This window comes from Propithecus coquereli, unplaced genomic scaffold (assembly GCF_000956105.1).
Source record: "Propithecus coquereli isolate 6110/MARCELLA unplaced genomic scaffold, Pcoq_1.0 Scaffold46, whole genome shotgun sequence".
Taxonomy (NCBI): domain Eukaryota; kingdom Metazoa; phylum Chordata; class Mammalia; order Primates; family Indriidae; genus Propithecus; species Propithecus coquereli.
In genome coordinates, this window is record NW_012150396.1 from 5,275,348 (window position 1) to 5,285,977 (window position 10,630).

A 10,630-nucleotide genomic window follows, 5' to 3' on the forward strand; every position below is an offset into this window, starting at 1 on the left:
ATTAACCTCCCCACCACGCAGGCATGGATTATGTCTATTTGACAACACCATGTGCTCACAAACCATATTTTTCCAGCCCGGGCAATTTTCTCTTGTGGTCATAAACAAAATGTTCTCGAGACAGAAACATGCTATGCTTGTTTCCACTTTGGCACCAAGCTCAGCATTCAGGAGCCGAGAGCAGCTCCTACCTGGCTAAAAGTTCTCAGAACATCCTTCTCTCCGTCCCAACTAGGCCCGAGTGCTAAATCCTCCGCCTGGAGCATACTCCCTCTCCTCTGCCCATGCAAGACCGATTTTTCCCTGCCCTCTTCAGCCTCCTGGATAAAACTGATGTGCCTTCCTCCGCCTCCCACCCTGGGGCACCTGCCACGGCCACCACCACCACCGTCATCCTCTACTGAGAGCTCTCCGCGGCGCCTGGCACTGTTCCACGAGTCTTATGTTTGTGAACTCAAGTAATCCTCGCCACAGCCATGTTCCCCGAGTGTCGTAATTATTCCCATTGTATAGGTAGGGACACTGAGGCATAGAGAGGTTGGTGCCCACGGTCACTCAGCTGGTAAGTGACAGAGCAGGTCAGCTCCCAGGACTGTGTACACAGCACTCTGCCCTGTCCACTGGCCCACACGCAGGGGGCAGGGCCATCTTTTATCCATTCTTATGTCCCCCGAAGTGCCTGCCATCGTCGTTAACTGTTGATGGAATGAATGAAGGGTCTTCCTAGCGTTTCTAGGTATGTGAACGGAGAGATCTCGACACGGAAAAGCAGCCCGTGGTGGTACCAGGAAGAGAGCCCACCGAGCTGGCGGGCCTGGACTGTACCTGGCCTGACGCTAAGGTCTGTCCCCTTGGGCTAAATACAGTGACCACATAACCGACCTTTTCAATCAGTAACCACTGATCAAGTGTCTCCTCCCCTAGAAGGTGACAGTGAGGAAGGAGCCACGGAGGGTGCTGGGCACAGCATAATTCAGGGACTGAGTCGGTGTAAGATAGCAGGGCTGACCCTGGGTTGGTGGCAAAGGGGTGAAGGTTAGAATTAGCGCATCTTTTAAATTAACACTCCACTAGCAAAACAATAACTAAACTTCATTCAGTTATCTATACGTACCCTGTTTTTTCCCAAAAACGATTTCAGTAGATTTATAAACTGGAAGTGGGAAAGAGATAAGAAAACAAAAATAGAGACCAGAAATGGGGCTTAGAATGAGGCTCCACAGAAAAATGTGCATAATATGTATATTTGCTGGGGCTGGGGCGAAAGATTGCAATATGTCTAGCACTTTAGCACGTATTCACAAAGATTCTCTTCTTGGACCTTTAGAGGGCCCGTTTCCTGTGGCTAATGCTGTGATGTCCGGGTCACAGGTGAGGAGCTTGAGGCCCGAGAGATCCGGGGCGGTGGCCGGGCTGGCCGCGCAGAGGCGAGGAGCTGATTCCAACGCGGGTGCCGGGGCCTCGCAGCTCAGCACACCCAGGCCGCCTCTCCCAAAGGGGGAAACAACCGGCCATGATCCTGGTGAAATATTCATTTGTCCCTTGACCCTGCAGTTATCACAGTGTAATAACAAGCACTGCAGCTGGGTGAAATCTGAGTTCGAGTCCAGCGCTGGTGCTCTGTGGAGTCCGAGGGGGCATCTTCCTGCCTTCCCGCTGGCATCGGTCCCATGCTCTCCCTACCCTCCTGTCGGCCCAGGTCCAGGCCCGGTCCTCCTCAACCCTTTCCGGATTAAGATCAGAAACGCCACGTCCACCCCCTCTACCATAAGTCCCCTGGGTTCTGCTGACCCTGGCGGGGTTGCTGGGGGCAGAGGACTGTCCCTGGGCAGCCCGGGCGATCGGTCTGCACAGGGCGGGAGGACACACCGGTGCTGCCTCCCCACCTTTGGTCAGGTTCGGGTCAAAACGGGGATCAGAAGAAGTTTGGCCACAGGTGCCTGAAGAAATGCAAAAAACCGCAAAAGAGATTTCTGATGATGAAGAAGGAATACTGATAGGCAGGGCATTTCTGGGACAGTCGCTTCCAAAGAGGGGCCTGCAGCTCGCTGCCTCAGTGGGCCGCCTCTCTGCCCTCTGTCCCCTCGCCCTCCACTGCCACCACCTGCCTGGGGACAGCTCTCCGCCCAGGCTGCCTGCCCGGAGCGTGTCTCTGCGTCTCTGCTGCCCCTGTCTGCCTCTCCCGAAGGCCCCACGGCGGGGTGTTCCCTGCATCACGGCGAGGAGAATAATGAGACCCAACCAGACGCGGGATTAGTGCGAGCCCGACACACTGAGGGACAGAACTTCCCGAGCCTCCCGCTGACGTAGCACGTGAAGGAGAGGTGCAGCTGACGTGCTAGCCACCTTCCTGAACGATAAAACCATACAGTGCTTTCTACTTGCAGACACAGTTACCACCAATGGGATTTTGCCAATGACACAAACACCCCTCGTAGCCCCATCTTTCCTGACCTTCCTAACATGTTTCTGGCTGTGATAATGCACTGACACGCACAAATGTAGATATGGCTCTTCAGCAAATGAATAACAATTCTGCAGGGTGAACCAATATCATTTCAAGATTCTCTGGAGTCCGGCTGCTTTCTCTATCCATTAAACAATCTATCACCAACAGAGTGGATTTGTTTCTCAAATGCTCGTGGAGGAACATGAAATGAAATATCCAAAGATATCTCAAAAAAGGGAGGGGGGATTTTAGAAAATAGTTTGACCACCTTCTTAGTCAATACTCTGACAAAACCACCATTAAATAGCGGACAACTCATTCATTGGAACAAGCTTTGGCGATAATGTCCTAACCATTTTACAGATAAAGAAACTGAGGCCCAAAGAAGTTAAATGCACGTCCTGAGGCCATGGTACAAGTTAGGGTTAGGATGAGAAACTAAATGGGCAAGACAGGCAGCAGGAGAAGAAAAGCAGTGGAGAAAGCAACTTGAGAATCCCAGACTGCCAGGATTATGCCAATCAGAGACACACGCACCTGTTGTCACCTGACCCCCTGATGATTCCTTGCCAGTCCCCCTGCTCACACCCCTCCCACCACCCTGGAAGAGGGGATGTTGTTATCCCAGATGATAAGAAATGGTGGAGGGCAGAAGTCATTTGAGCCCCTTCCTACACTCACTGGGCCCACCTGGGACCCCCAATGGGCACAAGGAAGAGTATAGCACAAAGAGCAGAATGGTTTCTGATTTGTTCTTATTTGTACGTGCAACCCCCCTCCAAAAAAAAAAACTTATTGCAAAACATTTTAAGGCACTCAGTTTTTAAAGCTTAAGCAGCGGAAGTATATGACCTTCAGTGTTTTTATTTTTAAAAAGTGCCACTCGTGAAAAATGAGTTCAGACTGTCTTCATCCTCTTGCAAGTGGGTAGCTAAATGCCCTCTTCAAGCTGCTTACAAGAATAAATTAAAGAGGAATTGGAAAGAAGATTGCAGCCAATGTTATTGAGTTTTAGGGTTTAAAAATAAAATCAATGTTATCACTTAAGAACTAGCTTCCTTTCTTCTACCGTCTGGTACTTGTAGCTTGAAGTAACAGTTGGTCCTTGGTGACAGTGAGCAATAAAGAAGCCACGTCTGCCTCTAACGACTCTCGTGGAGGCTGGAGACCGAGGCTGGAGGCCTTAAGGGAGGCCCAGAGACTGTTTGGATCCCAATCTATTCACTGTTGACTCATTTACAGGCTCTTTTCTTCCTAAACTCCTTTGCGATGTTTAATAATACATGAAGATAAGTTTTACCGTGTAAATTGAATTGATGGCCACTGCCTGCCGTGTCAAAGATAACTGTTAAACTGCGACTCTTTGCAATTCAGAGACTGGATGTGCAAACCAGCCTCTCATACTGCACATTGTGACTAACCGAACACATCTGGGAAAAGAAATCCGCCAGCACATCTCTGGTACAATTAAGGAGCCTAGTGCACAATTAAAATTCAGGTCAGCACACAACGACAATGAGGCTCTTTGATGTGAGGTCAGCTTTGGTCATTCTCATATACTCATTAAACAGGTTAATCAACTTAGTGCAGGATATAGGATAGGAGCGACCAAAAATCTATTTAATTACCATTACCCTGAGAGCTTCGGCAGGAAGATCTGTCTTAATTTGTTTGACACAGCAAATGTTATTTCATTGTCAGTGCACGCCGGAGCCGAAGGTGCTATTTCTGGAATTGTGTGCTTTTTCTCAGGTTATGAAATATAGGTATTACACGAATATTTGTTTATAGTTATTATTAATTAAAATATTATAAAAATAGATGGTCTGGTGCTTATCTCTCTTTTTTTTCTCCCGTACTTTTCTCTCTTTTGTTTTTTTGAGACAGAGGCTTGCTCTGTTGCCTGGGCTAGAGTCCGTGGTGTCTAGCTCAGAGCAACTCTTGGGTTCAAGGAGTCCTCCTGAGTAGCTGGGACTGTGGGCAGCACCACCATGCCTGGCTAAATTTTTCTATTTTTCAGTAGAGACAGGGTCTTGCTCTTGCTCTTGCTCAGGCTGGTCTCGAACTCCTGACCTCATGCAATCCTCCCTCCTCAGCCTCCCGGAGTGCTAGGATTACAGGTGTGAGCCACCGCATTTGGCCTTCTCCTTCTTGGTTAAACGAATAAACCGTGGGTCCAATTTGTAGATTCTGTCTCATGCTCTTTACATGTTTGCCTTCCCTGAGTCAAGAAGGTTCCGGAGTGACACGTCCGTTCAGATGAGTAAACTTGACTCATGCTCCCCTAATGTGCTCTGCATAGTATACAAAAGGAAGAACAGTTAACAAGAACCATCAGTGCCTGTCACAAACGCTTTAGGAGAAAAACCTGGACTTTAAGGTCAGATAGATGTGGATTGAAACCTAACTCCCTGATCTGCAGATCTCATCTGTGAAATGAAGGTAGTAAGACCTCCCTTTCAGGGCTGTTGTGAAGACAGTAAAACAATGTGCATAAAGTGCTTAGAGCAGTACTTGGAACATGCTAGAACTTAGAGGCAGCTATTTTTATCATTAAGAAAATGCTTTCCTAAATCACTGAGGAACCCGTAACATCGTTAATGGGGGTATAATTTTCCGTTCCTCCCTAAAAACCGTATTCAGTACTTCTTCATACAAACCTTTTTATTTTTACTTTTGGAAGTAGGGTCTTGCTGAACTCCTGTCCTCGAGCGATCGTCCCACCTCACCCTCTCGGGTACCTAGGACCACAGGTGCAAACCACCATGGCTGGCTACAAGCCCTTTTTTACATGACGAACATACGACATAGAATGTGAAATTAAAGAACGAATATCCCTCATCAGACCTTTAAGTACCAGTGTCTAAACGACCCCAAGAGGAAGGCACCGTGGTGAGTGGATGTCGCAGGTATCTGAATGCTTCCTATCACACGCTCACGTAAGACACAGAGTAGTCCCATCTTTGGGGGCAGGTGCCATGAATATACTCAAAGTTAACATTCATAAGTATCCCAAACAGCGCTGGAATATCCCTTAGGAAAGTAAACTTGGTTCTCACTATTTATGGTAGTTCCATTCTATGCAGTTACTGCAAACACTGGGTTAGCAAATACGAAGTCATTGCTCCTAAGGGAAAGACCAGGTTAGGTTCCTTCAAGCCTCTGGTCGCAACATTTTCAACAACCAATTAAAGTATAACCTGTTTTATACATGTGTGTCAGCTGAAAGACACCGTATTTAATAGATATTGTTGATTGATTAACATTGAACTCATAGCCAACAGCTCTATGACTCGTGCCTGAACGAAGCTTATCTAACACACATATTTTCTCTGTAAGGCACATCGCAGATTTCTTGAGCTTAGGAACACCAGACAGCTCTTCAACACTATGCTTGGGGGCCATCTTAAACGGTGAAATCACCAACAAAAAGCACAAAAATGCAAAAAACCTGGCATTAAATTGATCTCAAAAAGGACACACAACATGAGAACTGGAACAAGAAGGCAGAGCTTTGCCTCGTTCAGCCTCCGTTGGGAACTTACGCGTGGGGCGATAAAAACTTCTCACTCACAAACTTCTCACTCTTCGTTTCGGGTCTGTGAGTGCGCGTGAAGGCAGCGCAGACATTGGTTTGGGAGTTACAAATAGATTTTAGCAAGCAGGTGAATTCACAAACGTGAAATCGAGCTGGGTGTTCTCTTTTCCCTCCAGCTGGCTAATTCCCACTGCCCTGCTGGGAAGTGACGGTGACCCCCAGACCAGATTAGATGTCCCTGCTTTGCCCCCCCCACAGCACCCAGCGCTCCCCCAGCCACCACGGCAGGCCCCTGTGCCGATCTGTTTGATGTCTGTCTTCTCCAAGAGACTGTAAGCTTTGTGGGGCCACCGTTAGGTCTGTCTGGTTTGTGACTATCCTCTTGGCACCTACCGCGGTGCTTGGCTCATAGCATCCCTCAAAGGATATTCGTTAAAAGAATGGATTAATAAATTAAATTCATTAATAACTTAAAGAATAAAGTCCCAAGGGGACAAAACCAAAAATGAATCTCAATGCCAAGAATCAGTCCACATGCACTAGAACAACACGGGTTTGGGGCCAGAGAATAAGAAAGGTATATGGATAACCACTCTGTGCCTCAGTTTACTCATCTGTAAATCAGGCATACTGGAAAAGCCCATGTTAGAGGGTTGTTGTGAGCATTAGTCAGTATAAATAAAGCACTTAGAGTAGGATCTGGATGTGTTGGCATTGTATATGATTAATGTTATTATTCACTTTGGGCGTTTTTCCTGGGTAGTGTTCTCCACGCCACAGGATGATTGTGGGAGCAGTATACCGAGGCAAGCATGTGCTGGGGGGCATATTTGTGGGCTGCTGATGCCCCGTGTCCCATCCTGGAGGAACACAGGCCGGGAACAGGCTGAGGCTGCTACTTCCTGAAGTTTCCTGTTATCTCCAACTTGGTGCAGAGGAGAAAGTTACAACCCTAATGCACATAAACCGTGGCTGCGTTCTCAGCCCATCTGGAGAGCTGGGCCAAATGAGTATTCCGTCTTTATCCTCCCAGGTCCCCCAGAATAACACATCAAAGAGCTTGTTTGCAACCCTGCCACAGATAACAGCCCCGCCATAAGCTTCGGGGTCCACACGTGCTACAGATAGAATGAATTAATCATTTCACATATTTATAAAATATAAATTAACCCAAGAAATACATAACTCCAAGTGAAATTCCTGCTTTTTAAAACTGAGCAGAGAAAGGCACTTTGCTAAATGAAAGTCTAGTAGATTTTCGTCATCTGGCATTGCCAAATTGGCATTTATCACGTGGAATAAATCACTCCTCTCCCATCCACAGCTGTCAACGCAGCAGATACGTGGGGCTTTATAGGGGGTCGGGGTGGGGAATCGAACGACTGACTTTTTAAATGACATTTGATTAGTTGGCTATTTTTTTAACAATAGAAAAGAAAGTAATATGATCAATAAGAATTCTAGAGGCTCTAGTGCGTTTATATAAGCACAGTAAATTACTCCGAAAAACCATGGAGCATCTACCTTCTTCTTTCTGTATAACACGCCACGTCTGTGCGCACCTCCGTCGCTTTGATGGTAAACAGCCATCCTCTCTGAAACCTCGCCTACGCCGCGCCGCTCTGTGTCGAGAGGGTCCCTAATAACCGAACTGGTTTTCCTGGAAGACGAAGAAGAAAGCAGCGCAAGAAATGCGTTAGGCGTCTTTCTTCTCCATAGCACTGTGATTTTAATTTACGTTCATATTCAAGGATGTAAAGTTCCGTACACTAGTTTTGAAGAAAAGTGGTAAAAATGTAAAACAGTATCCCATATTAAATATACCAAGGCAAAGAAAAAAAAATTATTAGTTTATTCTATAAGGACACAATATACTAAAAATCAACCGTTACTACTCTCACGTCCCTGACCCTGAAACAGAACAGTATGCGTATCTGCAAGAATGCTGTAAGGCATGTGGATTATTTATTGCTGGGTTTGGGGATTATTCTGTTGTTGAATAGGCTTGAAGGAGGCTACGTATTATCGATAAGATATTTCCAAACATTTTTAAGAACACCATCATTAGAAAGGAAAGCAACTCTGGAATGTGAGGTTCTATTTTTCCCACAAAGAATTCTCCATTCAGAACCTAAAATAATGCTACCGCTTTAAATTTTTTTGTATATCTATATATCTGCATATATAGATACATACAGTGTAGGATTTTGTGCCACGACGGGAAAAATAAGATTTAAAAAAGAAGACATCATTAGCATCACCCCCAGGTAAAGAAACACGTGAGCCGAGATGGAAGGCCTTTATGTGTGAAGCCAGGAACACTTATTTCCATATTGCAAAATGTGTCAAGTTTCGCAGAGATAATAGCACCGACTGAAGGATGTTAATTACAAGAAATCTCCCAGAAATACCTTGAGCTAGACTCTCTCCCTCTAGCTCAGGATGGGTCTGTAGAACAGACCCAAGGGGTCACCTTTGCCCTCCTCTCCCAATCTCTGGCCTTTTCCAAATGCTCCCAGGCGGACTAGAAAATTTCCCTTTGGCAGCAGAGCCTGGAAGTGGCATCTAGAAGGACCCAGAGTTACCCTTAGCAGAAGCTCTCTAAGGGCCCCCACACAGCCGCAGCCACGGAACAGGCAGCAGGAGATTTCCAGAATCGGGTCTGTGAGCTCCGCCCAGCCGGGGCCACCCAGCCTCTTGGCAAGTTGTCCCTGGGCGGACACACAAGCGCCGCAGCCACACACAGAGACACCTGAGAGAAGAGAAGCGATTCTCCCTGCTCCTCATTCCTCCACTCTCCGTGTGTGTCTGAGCCAACTCCATCCTCCGCGGCAGCCAGCGTGCCCAGGAAAGCTGCACTAGGCACAGAATCGAACAGCGACGCTGCGAAGAGGAGAGGTCGGAGTAGCGCGTGGTCTCTGCGCTTAACCAGAAACCCCTGTGACCCACACTGTTCCCTAAACCTGTTTGTTCACAGCATACAAATTACGTTGCTAATTTCCGAGCTCTTGTCCTGGGGGGCGTGTTAGGCGTAAAGTGTATTCCAGAAGAGGGATGATGGGAGATGGCCGGTGCATACAAAATGCCTTGTATTCGAAGTTTCTGCTGTACTAAGGGCTATGCATAAATCATCTCTGGAAGTTTCTATCATGATTCCATTCCACAGAGGACAAAACTGAAGCTCAGAGACATTAAGTCACTTGCCCAAGATTACATAGCTGGTAAGTATCTGAGCTAGGATTTGAACCCAGATTTTTAAGACCGCGTGCTTTTAACCACAGAACCAAACCATACTGCTTATCTTGGTAGATTAGACAGATATAGACAGTCTGAGAAAGAACTCATTTATTGATTTAACAAGCAATAGTTTCATCAAAGTATGTACGTCAACCTTATCAATAGCGTTTGAATGAGACATTACAAAGGCATTAAAAAATGTTGATTTGTCGGAAACACATACGCACACGTTTAGGTTCAATTAATGCAACAGTGCAAACACAGGAAGGCCCATGTCGGGCAGAAACGCTGTATCATATGAGCAAATGATCTGATTCTGTGGTCATAAGGGCCTTCCTCCAGCCTTATGGACAAGGGCCTGTGTGTTTAACCCCAGAGACTGCAAAGAGTAAGGTTGCTGCCTCCCTCTGTGTGCTAATCAGGGCTCACTGCTGCTGAAGGCAATGTGGTATTCTGACTGGATCCTGGAACAGAAAAATGACAGGAACAGAAAAACTAATGTGACCTGAATAAAGTCTGGAGTTTAGTTCATCGTAAAGCGCCAACATTAATTTCTCGGTTTTGACAAATGCACCATAGTTATGTAAAATATTAACACTGGGGCAAATTGGGTGAAGGGAACACAGAACTCTGTACTATCTTTAGAACTTTTCTGTAAGTCTAAAATTATTCCAAAATAAAATATTTGGTTTTAAAAGTTAAGTAAAATTTGAATATAAAAATAACAGGGAGAGAGGGTGAGAGAGAGAGAGAGAGAGAGAGAAGGTGAGAGTGAGCACAGTTTTAGAGGCCAGGAAATCATCTTGCCAGTCTGTCGTTATTGATAGAGGAAAACCATGCGGGATAATTTTGCAAATGTTTTAAATGTTCTCATATGTTACTAATATGGTATAAAATCATTGACTGTGTATACTTAAGTAAATAGAAAAATGATTCTCAAAAACTAGAAATAGACATCAGTTAGGCTAAAATCTTGATTTGCCTGAGTAACTCTCCGGGGAGCTCATCCTCCCATGAGTACTTCATTAGGAGGGATTCTCTTTGTGGGATGGGTATTAAAAGAATCTGCCGCTAGACACAAAAGAAGAATTAAAAAAGGTAGCAAAAAATACCACGTTCTTAAATAAAGACTTATCCCAACATGTCAAGTTTCCCTATATCAAACTGTAAATTTAACATGTTGCCAATAAAAAAGCTAACAGTATTTTTCTATTGGAACTAGATAAGCTGATTTCAACATCTACAAGTAAGCAAAAAAAAGCCGTGAAAATTCAGAAAATGAATAGTAATAGGAGGGAGCAAGCTCTGTCTGATTTTAAAATACAGAATAAAAGTAGTTTTTTTTTTGTTTTTTTTTTTCTGAGACAGAGTCTCACTCTGTTGCCCGGGCTAGAGTGCCGTCAGCC